The following is a 14,735-nucleotide window of genomic DNA, read 5'->3' on the forward strand; positions in this document are numbered from 1 at the left end:
CTTCATCCATGTACAAGCTCAAGTTAACACTGGAGACATATAGGTACCCAATTATAAATTATTGAAGTCAGGATGTATATTGATCTGGTCCATCACTGTATATCCAGGGGTTAGCAATGCCTGATCCAGAGAAAGTTATTTATATACACACATGTTGAATGAATGCATCTAAATTGAAAATGTGATTGCCTCAGTTAACTGTGGGACATTTATACAACTCAAATCCAATATGTGAACCAAGCAGAGGGAATCTGCTTTAAACACAGAAATGTTTGGGTTTATGGGAGACTTCTGCATTCTCTTTCCTCCTCAGTAGTGCTTTCACCAGCATGAGAATACCCCTCATCATGTGTTCAGCACACCCTGGGACAAAGAACTAGACATATTTTTCTAAAACCATTGCAGTGGTCTTGAAGAAGTGGATCTTGCACTTCTAAAACTCATTTTTCTTTACTCCGTATTTTGCCACAGGTAGGAACCCAGGTGGACTAGACCTAGCATTCTGACAAGATTTTCACATCTTCCTTATCCAACTTTGAAGAACTGATAAAATCACAGCTATGTTGTCTGTGGCCTGCTGTAGTCAATAAAGTGCTCTCCCATAAAGCATCTCAATTTCTTCTCATGACAGTCTTTTTTTTTTTTTTTTTTTTTGCTATACTCGGGCCTCTCGCTGTTGTGGCCTCTCCTGTTGCGGAGCACAGGCTCCGGATGTGCAGGCTCAGCGGCCATGGCTCACGGGCCCAGCCGCTCCACGGCATGTGGGATCCTCCCGGACCGGGGCACGAACCCGTGTCCCCTGCATCGGCAGGCGGACTCTCAACCACTGCGCCATCAGGGAAGCCCTCATGACAGTCTTTTGAAATGGGCACAGAGGAGAATACTACGCGCAATTTCTAGTGAAATTAAAGCTTTGAGAGCTAAATTCACATTTACAAGTTTGTACATTTACCAAGTGGAATAGTATTCTTACTTCAGGGCACATATGCCACTATGTGACTTAAATAAACTTGTTTATTTCTTCTTTATTAAAACAATGAAGAAAAAGTTTTATATGGAGAAAAGTTCCTTGGATGAGAATGGATTTTTGGGTAGGAGGAAAAGGAACTATGACATTTTAAAAGAACACTTAATCTAAAGCAAACTTTTGCTATTTCTACCAGCAAGAGCAGCTTTGAGTTAAAGTAAATAAAGACAACATTTTACTTAGAGTAAGAACAAAAAGTATAGATTTTGGATTTCTCCGTGGACAGAAGTTTGTAGCTCTTACAGAGATGACAGCTTGTCTTGGTAAAATGATACCTTTTGGCTAATACAATGCACATCTATTTTCATGAAAAATTTAGCATAAAAATGTATGTCTCCCCAAATTTGAAACCATTTAAAAAATTGAGGAGTCAACAGGAATAGTGGAAATAAAACTACATCAAAAATCTGACTGGTAACTGGCTTAAATACATAGTCACTAGTAACTGTTCTTATGTGACTCAAAGCCAATTACTTCACCTCCAGGAATGTGAAATAAGTAACGTTGATTAGATGACCCCTAAGCTTTCAACCAATGCCCACATTCTATGGTTTTAACTCATGGAAAGTATTTATTGGGTCACTGAGAAAACATAGTTTTAATGTTCTTATTTGTTTTGCACTATCATTATTCTGAAGAAAAGTTTGTAATGAATCTTAATGCTTTCCAATTTGATGATTTCAAGCCTGTCTTTTAGAGAATTTTAGAAATCAAAGGATATGGGTATGACTTCCTTTTACATGAAAACTTTAGAATTTGATTAGAACAATTTGGAGATGATTATATTCTAATATTCACAGTTATGAAGGTTGGATATCTTCACTACAATTCCTTAGAAAGATATATGAAAATAAAGAAATATAATGATAGATATTAGGACTTAAACTAACAGAGAATTTAGCTTCAATACACTTGCTACACCACTGAATCTTATTTAGCCACATATTCATCCTGAGTCAATAAAAGAGAGTGGGTACTTGCCTTGATGGAACACAACAAGCTGTCATGGAGGAGATGAGATATCAGTGTAATTCCCATTGAGGACACACAGATCTGTAGCTTCTCTTGGACAGTTTTTCAGTATTTTGCTCTGACTTCCTCAGCTGAACAGCTATACGCTAAAAACACAAGGATTCTAGAGGTGGCAGAGTTGTAGATGAATATTCTGAGCAGCTTTATTTCATGAAAAACTAGAAAGAGTATGAATGTCCATTAAGAAATGAATAGATAAACAAATTGTGATATATCTCCACAATGGCATACCACTCAAGAAGGAAAAAAAAAAAGAAATGAACTATGATACACACAAGTCAAAATAATTATGCTGAATGAAAAAAACCTAGGCAAAAAAAAAAAAAAAGAGTACATATTATTTGATACCATTTATATAAAACCACAAAATGTAAACTAGTCTAAATTTACAGAATTCAGATCAGTGAAAGCTTGGGTGTGGAGGGCTAGAGCAAGCGAGAGAAATTACAAAGAGGCAGGAGATAACTTTTAAGAGTAATACATATATGTATTAATTTTGGTGATGGTTTCATGGATATATAGAGATGTCAAAAGTTATCAAAGTACACTGTAAATATTGATACATGCTGTTTATTGTGTCAGTTATATCTCAATAAATCTGTTTTTAAAAACTCTGTGGGGCTTCCCTGGTGGTGCAGTGGTTGAGAGTCCGCCTGCCGATGCAGGGGACACGGGTTTGTGCCCCGGTCCGGGAAGATCCCACATACCGCGGAGCGGCTGGGCCCGTGGGCCATGGCCGCTGAGTCTGTGCGTCCGGAGCCTGTGCTCCGCAACGGGAGAGGCCACAACAGTGAGAGGCCCGCGTACCACAAAACAAAAGAAAACAAACAAAAAACAGAACTCTGTGGAAGAATATGTTACCAAATAAGTTCCAAATATATTCATGTAATCAATAGTTAAGGATATATATAGGGTTCACCCCTTTGGGGGAAAAATTTAGGGCAGAATTCCAATTTTTGCATTTATTTTTAGCATATACATTGCACGATACATTCAAGGTTTTAAATACACTCCTAAGTACAAACCAAAGAGCTGCATGCTATATGTAATATTCATTTTAATATTTGAACTTATTTTTATTGCGTTGAGATACACCATTCAAATTATTCAAACTGGTGCTACTGAGTAAGGATTTCAATACTACCATGTCCCATCCGGGGGGATTTAATAGACTATTAGGGAGCAAGTTGAGTGTTTCTTCTTAATTTAGGCTTCTCCACAGGCTCGTAGTTTGTACCCCATTTTTGCTCATTTTTATGCTCTGAATAAACCCTCATTTTTATCCCAGTCCCAGTAACTAGTGCCTTATTTTTGTGTTCTGTAATAAAGTACTCCCTTCTTTTATTACAAAAGCCACATCTTGCAGAAGACCAGACCATCTGACACTTTTAAGAGGATAGGTTCCTTTCTCTGAACCACCACACACTAACCAGCTACCTCCCCCCCAGCTTTATTGAAATATAATTGACAAATAAAATTGTATAAATTCAACATGTACAAATGATGATTTGATGTATAATTGTGAAATGATTACCATGGTAAAGCTAGTTAACACATCCATCACCTCACATAGTTACCTTTTTTGTATGTGTTTGGTGAGAGCATTTAAGATCTACTCTCTTAGTAAATTTCAAATATAAAATACAGTATCGTTAACTATAGTCACCATACATTATATTAGATCCTGAAAATTTATGCACCTTATAACTGAAGATTTATATCCTTTGGCAAACATCTCCCATTTCCTCCCACTCTCAGCCCCTGGCAACCACCATTCTACTCTCTGTCTCTATGAGTTCAACTTTTTTAGATTCCACATGTAAATGAGATCATACAGTGTTTGTCTTTTCTTTGTCTGACATGTCATATAGCATAATGCTCTCAAGGTTCATCCATATTGTTGCAAATGGCAGAATTTACTTCTTTTCTATGAATAAATTATAGATGGTAGATAGATGATAGAAAGAAACATGGATATCTATCTATATATATATATATCCCCACATTTTCTTTATCCATTCATGTGCTGATGGATACTTAAGTTGTTTCCATATCTTGGCTATTGTGAATAATGCTGCAATGAACATGAGGGTACAAATATCTGCTTGAGATACTCATTTTATTTCCTTCAGATATATACCCAAAGTGGAATTACTGGATCATATACAAGTCAACTACCTTTAAGTTTGCTGTCCCTTGGTTGTTTTGGAGTCCCACATGTGTTTTTACTCTCTGCAGGGTCGGTGTCTAGTCTTTGACCATTACTGCTTCTTCTACAGAGCTTTCTGGTCTCAGGGTCTGGTCTACCACACTGGTGATTAAGCCCCAATTTTGCTAATGTAAGGAATGTAAATAATAATGTAGTATAGTTTCCTATTTGCAAAGCAGAATTTTCTAACAAGATTCTACAGCATTGTGTGGAAAAGGCAATATATCTCTTGCCAGGCATTGCCTTAATCCCAGACTAAATGACTTGAAAATATGCCTGTTCGCGATATTGATTAAGTACCATATTTTCAGAGTAACTCAGAGAGTTCCAGTGAGCATTAAATGGAACAATGTAAAAGGAAGTGATATTTTATTTTTTCTGACTTTTTATTTCTGATATCATATACTCCACTTAGCTTCCACTTCTTCAGAATCTTCTAACCGGAAGATTATGGAAGATATGGACTGCCTACCTGTGAGCATGACTCCTGGCTAGCAAAAAATTATAGGAAAATCTTACTGAACTAAAACTTTGATTTAGTAAGTATTCAGATCCTAAGCTTCATGGTCCCTCAAAATCCTCTGTTCCCTTCATTCACTCTTTCAGTTTCTTGAGATCTCTGGTCTTTGTCTATCTACCATGCACTGCCATCTCTCTCTGTGAAGCTGATATGCCAGCTGACATTCTGATTCACCCACAGCCAAGTGCTATCCAGGGGTGCTCCTAAAATATTGAATTGCTATGTAATTTCTTGTCTCAGAGCTATCGAATCATCGCTTTGCTTTGGAGTGCCAGTCCAAACCTCAGACCCCTGAATTTGAAATCTGTAACACCCAAAGGGTGACCTTGCAGAAGACACTACTTATCGAACACTGTAAAATAAATCTCAGAGAACTGACCCAGAAATGAACACCAAGAATACAGTTTCTAGAGTCAAACCTGAACTATGGAAATTTAGGTTCAGGACTTACTGATGTAATATAGAAATTGAGAATCAGAAGAGATGTTCTGTATCTAGATCAGTGGTTCTGAATTCTGGCAACGTAGAAGAATTACATGCAGAGCATCTTTACTAGGCTGATGCCTAGGCTCTGCCCCTGACCAACTGAAACAGAATCACGGGGGATCATTACATAGTATTTGTAGTCTTAAAAATCTCCCCATTCTTCCTGAATTGAGAATGACAGATCTATAGTAAGATCCACCTACTAACATACTAAGGTATAAAGAAATGAAAAATGAAAGAATATTCAGTTGCCACTATTCAAGTATGAATACACTGTATCTTCAGCAATGCTTCTTTCCTGAATTCCTGATCGTTCTTCCTCATGGTGAAGTAGAACTCCCTTCTTCATTAAAGGCTAACAATTTGTTTTCTTTCCCCTGATTTCAGTCCTTGCCTCTCTTAAGTTTACTAAAGCCAAAGAAAGTGGATTCTTTCTAATCTAAGTGAGCTTCTAATCAGAGTTCATCCTCATTCCTAAACCTCATTACTAAAATTGCCACTCTAGAAAGGGGAAGAAAGTGAGAGAGAACTAGGCAAGAGAACAAGAGAGAGAGAGGAAGAGAGAATTAAACTGAGACAGGGGGGACCTGTATACCTTCTCTCTTTTCCTCAAAAGCCTGGCATATAGTCATGTACCATGTGTTCTTCATTTGTGACAGATCAACTCACTTTAGGAGATCTGAGTGAAGTGAGAGTAGGTGGCCAAAAAGAACCATCCAAATGTGAATGTATTTACCTTTTCCCAATACTTTAATTTTTAACTGACATTTATAAGGTCAAAAAAGTACTTCATATGGCATAAGATTCAATTCACTAATCTCTAAGTGGCATTTACCAGACCTATAATGACAAACATACCTGCTCTCAAGTTTCAGAGTTCCTTTGTCTCTCACTGTTGCTACATGACTTTGTGTCATTCTTTACTGGGAAGCCTAAGCCATTCAGTATGAGTTCCTTGGACTTCCTGCTTCTTCCTCTCAGGCTTATTTAATCTCTTTTTTTTTTTTACTTTTTCATTCTCTTTCCAGTGTTCATATATGTTTGATTCTAGTCTTTCCCTCATCTGCCACAACCCTAATAACCTCTTCTTTTAATTTTCACTCTCTGTTGCTTTCTTATGTTTTAGTTATGAGGGCACTGAAGTTCTATTTGACCTAATTTGAATTTATTAGATCAACATGAGTGACGGTGTTATGAACACTCAACTTGTAAACGCCAGGATGTTGCGACAAGCCACCAAAAGGCCTGTGTGTCCAGGATTTAGTGAACTTAATTCTCAAAATGGGACTTGAAACTGAAAATAATGTAACTGGTAGCCCTGAAAATTTGTATGATTCCCTGAGGGAAAAGACAACATAAGGTAGATTGAAAAAGCTTGCATCTCTCTAATCCCTCCACCAACTTTGAGCACTCAAATAAAATAATGGGTACATTAGTTAAAGAAATAATAGTGAAATGGACAGCACACACACACCTGCCACTGTCCTGTCCCAAAGGTGTGCTGTCAGAAGCATTCAACAAAAATGGAAAAAATGGTAGAGGGATGGGAGCAGTGTCAAGCACTCATGTGGAGGGGAGGAGAGCAACCACATGGAGTAACTATAAGAACATCCTGGTAGATGTGCAGGATTAAATAAAATCATCTATGAAATGCAGGTTCCATTTGTAATAGGATATTAATGCCTAAGAGTTAGAAAATAGATTCTAGGTCAGATAAAGGAATCAGAAACAATCTATGTTCATCTTTCTCTATCTCCCCACCAGGAGTACAGCATAGGTTTAGCACCCAATACCAGACATTAAAAATGGAAAAGAAGCCTATGTCTTAGGTGTAGTGGTAGTGGTGGTAGCAGTAATTACTAAAATTTATTGAGTGCTTCCTATATGCTCAGCACTGTTCAAAATGCTTTCAATGAAATCACTCTTTGAACTGCAGCTATCTTATGAGTAGGTACCATTAACTCCACGTTACAGATAAGGAAACTGATGGACAGAGTAGTTTAAAAGTTGGCCCATATTTCCACAGCTAGCAAGTAGATTTAGAATTTGGTCATAGACCATCTGCTCTAGAATGTGGGCATATAACCACTGCCCATGCCCCCATTGTTCCCAGGCCTCATTTCTGGTCAGAATTCTCTGTAGATCAGACATTCTTGTGTTGGGATTACTGCAGCTGACCATGTGGGTTGTGTTAGGGCACACATGACCATGCACATGATGTGGGAGAATCAAATGAGAGTTAGATCTCAGTGAAGACCTGAACAGTGAGGATGTTTCAACAGCGGCATCCTTACCTCAGGGCGAGGTTCACATCTCTTCAAGGTTCTATTTGTCTGCATTAGAGGAGGGAAGCGTCTTGCTTCACTGTTTTTCCTAAAGGTATTAAAGCAGAAATGGTTGGCTTATTTCCCATTACTTATTTTTCTCTGAAGACTCAGAAAATTAGTTATTGACTTAACTACTGTAATTTGCTTAAAGTGAAAATGATTAATAAACATTTAAGGTTCCACCAGATTTTATTTTCAGTCCACTGAGAAGCTTTTCTCTAAATGAGATTTCAGAATTTTAAATTCTTAACCAAATTATGCAGTAAAATAGGTATTGCTTATTCCCTTGAAAATATGCACTCACTAACAGTATTCTGGTAAAATACCTGAGATGTTAACAAACCTAGGTGGCTTATCATTATTTAAAAATTATTTTGAACATCATTAATTTCATTTTTCTTAATATATTCTCTATTATAGTAAGATACAAATATATACAGCTTCTTTCTGTTCTTACTGAGTGACAGCCATCAAAAGGATCATCCATTAAAAACAGAAGAGATGTTAAAAAAACAAAATAAAATAAAACAGCAGATATGTGATTAAACATATCTCAGAGTTATTTCACAAGCACCCACAATTACATAAACTAAAATAAGAAAAGAAGTTTTGAGTCATTCTACTGACTATTTTACAATCTCATTTAATCTAATCACAAATTAAATACCTTTAGTGAAATCTTATTAAATGAATTGCTCTTTTGTAAAATTATACATGTCTAAATTGCTATAACCTCTAGAAAATATTTTCTGTGTTCTAAGTACATCAAATAGATATCAAGCATTTCCATCTTAGCTTCAAATTAGTTTTAAAAGGAGGAAATTAAAAATAAGTTTGTCTTATTGAAATTAAAATGAAATAGTAATACATTACCTCATTATAATTCATAATAAAGTTATGAATTATGAAATTATTTCACTAACAAAGAAGTTGCAGGAGTAGTAACTATGATTATTCTATTTCATGATTTAAAACATGAAATATTTTCAAGGTTTACTGAAGACTTTAAAATCTCAATATATGAGGAGTGTAGGTGATTATATTTTGGATACATTTCTAAAAATTAATTTCTCTCTCTTAAAGGTAAGTTTTTAAACCCATTTATGTCTTTAGGTTAATTAACTCACATGATATTGCTGATATTTGACATTTTATGACCCATAAAACATCACTTTTATATGACTCAATGTAACATATATGACTGAAATGCTTACTATTATTTATGCCAATATTTTAAGGTCTAATTTTGTGATTCTTTCCTATATCCTTAATTTTCTCTTCTGCTACACTGCCTATTTTTTCCTTTGATTTTTTTCACTTCTCTGAACTCTTCTAATAGCTACATAAAAGAGTTTTTAATACAATAGTATGTTACATTTATTGATCCATTTAAGATTCTACATAATCTTCTAATTAAGATTATTATCTCCATTTAACAGATGAGAAAACTGAAGTAAGGAGGGATTAAGCATCTGCCTGATTCATACAGCCATTAAATTGTGGAGTCATGTACACCCGTAGTCTAGCTCCATATCCTGTTCATTATCATTCCACTCTGTTGATTTCCCTTTTTAAGATACTTCTCTGAACTATGATGCCGCCTCAATTTGTCATTAATATCAGGAATCTAATATTCTTTTTGCTCGGCTCAATATTTTAATTTCTTCTCTGACATTTTTTCATTCATTTATTTACTCTTTTTTGGAGTCAGATTTTCACATGCAGTTTTCTATACCACCTGGCCTTGACTTTAGATATATGGTGTACATTATATCTATATGGGCCTCCTTCCAGTTTGCACTGTTTATTGCAGTAGGGAAGAAATCTGCCACATTAGGTAAACTATAAATCCATGAAATGTCATGTAAGTTTTCTTTTTTGGAATCAGCAATGTTTGTTCTTGGAGGGTCCACCTCAGCTAATTAATTTCCAAATGGTTAAAAGCATCTCTCCTGCAACTCTTTATTTCTAGAACTAACCTTTCCAAAGGTCAGTGTATAAATGAGATTCTGTCACGATTTCTTCTGATTTTTCATAGTCTACATCATTTTCTCAGGAACGGCTGTTGATGATGAACCTTGTTAAATTGCTTCAGTTTTCTAGATACCTATTGTGACTATATTTCCAAGAGTAATCAAATATTTTTTGCTATTTTTCGGATTTCTTGTGATTACTTTAGCTGTCTTCTAGAAGGAGGTGGTATGATAGTTGTCCTCCTTTTGATAAATGCAGAAATAATGGCCTGAACATGTAGTATTCCCAGAACATAACCCTCTTATTTCTCTACATTTTGTAAAAGGAACTTGGATACTGCTGTTTCCAAGATTGTTTGATTTAGCCGGATGTGAACCATTAAGCTCGAAGTCACCAATTCCCTTTCCATATAAATTTACCCAGACTATTTATCCCTCATGCCCAGTAATCTCTTAATCATAGTTATTCTCATACCTATATCATTTTATTTGGATGGCACAGTTAAATTCCCTAGATTTGGGGTTGTTGTATTAAAAAAAATGGTCATAGACCTTTACTATATAAAGGTTAGAATAATGTCAGTGACAACTATTTAGGTAAGCCTTCAGTTCTTAAAACATGATATACTTATCCTATTTTCCTGAAGCTAAGAGAGGTAAACAGAAATAATATGGCTGATATTCTAATACGAATTTTTGTTAACAACAATATCTGTATTTATGAAATATAAATACCTACTATACTAACTGCTTTTTAGTAGATATTTTATAGTTAGTTTTGCATTAAACTTTCTCAACAACACTAAGACATAAGTTCCATATTTTTCCCCATTTTTCTGATGAAGTTGAATAAAGCAGTTTGGGTTTGGTAGGTGCAAACTATTACATTTAGAATGGGTAAACGACAAGGTCCTAAATGTATAGCACAGGGAACTAGATTCAGTACCCTGTGATAAACCATAATGGAAAAGAGTACAAAAAAAAGAATGTATATATGTGTATAACTGAGTCACTTTTCTGTATAGCAGAGATTGGCACAGCACTGTAAATCAACTATACTTCAATGAATGAAAAAAAAAGCTAATAGAGGAGAGGTCTTAGTAGAAGCACGCTGATCCCAGGCTCTCTGGTTCCAAAGTTCATGATCGTGTGTTCTCCCCATGAATCCATTTGGTTAAGAGATAACATAAGCCCAGATATTTTGTTTCATAATACATGGCTCCTCCTACTCTATCAACTGCTAAATAAATGTTGTTTACAGAAATAATAAGAAAGTGATGTTTGCCAGGACAGTAAGCATAAACATTATAGTCATTTAGATATAGGGCAAAAGGCAAGTGCTTTAGAGTAGAATTAGCCTTCATTCATTTTGGCTCCAGTTACGTGCTATGCATTCTTGGGCAACCTCTCTGAGCCTCCACTACATCATGTGCACAATGGAGCATAAGGCTGCTTCTCCAAATCCTAAGTTGTTTTTTATAAATATAAAATACCTGGCAAAATTCCTGGCACATAGTAGGTATGAAATTTAAGACAGTTTAACGCACCTATTACTTAGCAGGTATAAATGTGTTAGTTATCTTAATATGAGCCCAGACTGAAAATCTCCACTCACAGTAGCACTTAGCACCCTAACTCTATTTGCATACCATTAAGAAATTATAATTTAAGTGATAATTAGTGTAAAGACAAGTAAAATTTTGCTAATGGAAATAAGTCAAGAATGGCAAAGATATTTACAACAGAAAAAAGTCCTGTAGGGAAAGTAAATAAACAAGATTTCCACTTAAGTACTTTAATTAGTTGTGTCATTGATGCAACAATTTTACTACATTACCAATATGTGTATTTATGTGTAATATTAGTATGTGTATATATAATAACTTATGAAAACTTTTTAGAAGTTTATCAGTATAGCAGATGATTGTGAACTTAAACAGGAACAGGAACTTTTTTGATCAGATATCTTCAATACATAACCTTCAGCATATACTCCTGACTGGATTCAACAATAAGCTATCTGGGAAACTTGCCTGCTTTCTAACATTAAAATGCAGAGAAATAGAATGAAAAGAGCACAGGCAATAGTTCTCAATCTTAGCTTTTGTTAAAACCATCTGGGCAGCTTTTAAAGCATGCATTTGGAGCTCCTACTGCAAACATATTGAATGAGTATTCCCAGGTATGTAGTCCAGCATCTTAATTTCTTTTATGCTCCAAATGTGTTTCTTATGTGTAGCCAGGAATGGGAACTCCTGAATGAAGGTGTTGAAACAGAACATTCTGTGATTCAGTCCTAGGTCTATCATTTCTATGTAGCATAGTACATTTGAAAATTAATAGCATTAACTCCTGATTCAAAGAGTTGCTATGAAAATTGGACATAAATGTACCTGGATCATATGATACAAATAAAGATATCATTCTCTCTTGATTAACAGTGGTGAAAGTACTTCTTGGTTCTGGGCCCTAAGGAAATCAGTTGGCATGTCTAACAAGATAGACCCTTTACTCTTTTTAGTCTGTCACCCAATAGAACTCTGCAATACTTTTATGTGTATTTGCTCCCAGTAAAGAATAGGCAGTTGTTGAGACTTCATCTTCCAATGCAGGGGTTGTGGGTTCAATTCCTGGTAGGGGAGCTAAGATCCCACATGCCTCATGGCCAAAAAACCAAAACATAAAACAGAAGCAGATTGGTTCAAGATGGCAGAGTAGAAGGACATGCTCTCACTCCCTCTAGCAAGAGCGCCGGAATCACAACTAACTGCTGAACAATCACTGACAGGAAGACACTGGAACTCACCAAAAAAGATACGCCACGTCCAAAGACAAAGGAGAAGCCACAATGAGACGGTAGGAGGAGTGCAATCACAATAAAATCAAATCCCATAACTGCTGAGTGAGTGACTCAGAAACTGGAGAACAATTATACCACACAAGTCCACCAACTGGAGTGAAGGTTCTGAGCCCCACATAAGGCTTCCCAACCTGGGGGTCCAGCAAAGGGAGGAGGAATTCCTAGAGAATCAGACTTTGAAGGCTAGTGGGATTTGATTGCAGGACTTTGACAGGACTGTGGGAAAAAGAGACTCCACTCTTGGAGGGCACACACAAAGTGGTGTGTGCATCGGGACCCAGGGGAAGGAGCAGTGACCCCAGGGGAGACTGAAGTAGTCCTACCTGCTAGTGTTAGAGGGTCTCCTGCAGAGGCAGGGGTGGCTGTATCTCACTGAGAGGACAAGGACACTGGCAGCAGAAGTTCTGGGAAGTACTCCTTGGCGTGAGTCCTCCCAGAGCCTGCCATTAGCCCCACCGAAGAGCCCAGGAAGCCTCCAGTGTTGGGTCACCTCAGGCCAAACAACCAACAGGGAGGGAACCCAGCCTCACCCATCAGCAAACAAGCAGATTAAAGTTTTACTGAGCTCTGCCCACAAGAGCAACAGCCAGCTCTACCCACCACTAGTCCCTCCCATCAGGAAACTCGCACAAACATCTCAGATAGCCTCATCCACCAGAAGGTATACAGCAGAAGCAAGAAGAACTACAGTCCTGCAACCTGTGGAACAAAAAACACATTCATAGAAAGATGGACAAGATGAAAAGACAGAGGGCTATGTACCAGATGGAGGAACAAGATAAAACCCCAGAAAAACAACTAAATGAAGTGAAGATAGGAAACCTTCCAGAAAAAGAATTCAGAATAATGATAGTGAAGATGATCCAGGACCTCGGAAAAGGAATGGAGGCAAACATCAAGGACATGAAAGAAATGTTTAACAAAGACCTAGAAGAATTAAAGAACAAACAAACAGAGATGAACAATACAATAACTGAAATGAAAAATACACTAGAAGGAATCAATAGCAGAATAACTGAGGCAGAAGAACAGATAAGTGACCTGGAAGACAGAATGGTGGAATTCACAGCTGAGGAACAGAATAAAGAAAAAAGAATGAAAAGAAATGAAGACAGCCTAAGAGACCTTTGGGACAACATTAAATGCACCAACATTCGCATTATAGTGGTTCCAGAAGGAGAAGAGAGAGAGAAACGACCCAAGAAAATATGTGAAGAGATTATAGTCGAAAACTTCCCTAACATGGGAAAGGAAATAGCCACCCAAGTCCAGGAAGCACAGAGAGTCCCATACTGGATAAACCCAAGGGAAAACACACTGAGACACATAGTAATCAAACTGGCAAAAATTAAAGACAAAGAAAACTTATTGAAAGCAGCAAGGGAAAAATGACAAATAGCATACAAGGGAACTCCCATAAGGTTAACAGCTGATTTCTCAGCAGAAACTCTACAAGGCAGAAGGGAGTGGCATGACATATTTAAAGTGATGAAAGGGAAGAACCTACAACCAAGATTACTCTATCGGCAAGGATCTCATTCAGATTCGATGGAGAAATCAAAAGCTTTAGAGACAAGCAAAAGCTAAGAGAATTCGGCACCACCAAACAAGCTCTACAACAAATGCTAAAGGAACTTCTCTAAGTGGGAAACACAAGAGAAGAAAAGGACCTACAAACACAAACCCAAAACAATTAAAAAAATGGTCACAGGGACATACATATCAATAATTACCTTAAACGTGAATGGATTAAATGCTCCAACCAAAAGACACAGGCTTGCTGAATGGATAGAAAAACAAGACCCATATATATGCTGTCTATAAGAGACACACTTCAGATCTAGGGACACATACAGACTGAAAGTGAGGGGATGGAAAAAGATATTCCATGCAAATGGAATCAAAAGATCAAAAGAAAGCTGGAGTAGCAATACTCATATCAGAGAAAATAGACTTTAAAATAAAGAATGTTGCAAAAGACAAGGAAGGACACTACATAATGATCCAGGGATCAATCCAAGAAGAAGATATAACAATTATAAATATATATGCTCCCAACATAGGGGCACCTCAATACATAAGGCAACTGCTAACAGCTATAAAAGAGGAAATTGACAGTAACACAATAATAGTGGGGGGCTTTAACAACTCACTTACACCAATGGACAGATCATCCAGACAGAAAATTAATAAGGAAACAGAAGCTTTAAGTGACACAATAGACCAGATAGATTTAATTGATATTTATAGTACATTCCATCCAAAAACAGCAGATTACACTTTCTTCTGAAGTGCTCATGG

The 14,735-nt window shown here is 36.7% G+C and overlaps 1 long non-coding RNA gene across 1 annotated transcript in view; it reads right to left on the reverse strand.

The window, feature by feature from the left end:
• Nucleotides 1-2,085: 2,085 nt before the first annotated feature.
• Nucleotides 2,086-14,735, reverse strand: part of LOC307193994 — a 32,447-nt gene continuing 19,797 nt past the window's right edge. Inside the window, exons 2-3 of the long non-coding RNA XR_013830474.1 lie at nucleotides 7,569-7,647; nucleotides 2,086-2,145 (exon numbers count right to left, since the gene is read on the reverse strand). This is a non-coding gene — a long non-coding RNA (uncharacterized lncRNA). The remainder of the gene's footprint in view (nucleotides 2,146-7,568; nucleotides 7,648-14,735) is intronic.

The sequence above is a fragment of the Stenella coeruleoalba genome (genome assembly GCF_951394435.1).
Source record: "Stenella coeruleoalba genome assembly, chromosome: 11".
Lineage (NCBI taxonomy): Eukaryota > Metazoa > Chordata > Mammalia > Artiodactyla > Delphinidae > Stenella > Stenella coeruleoalba.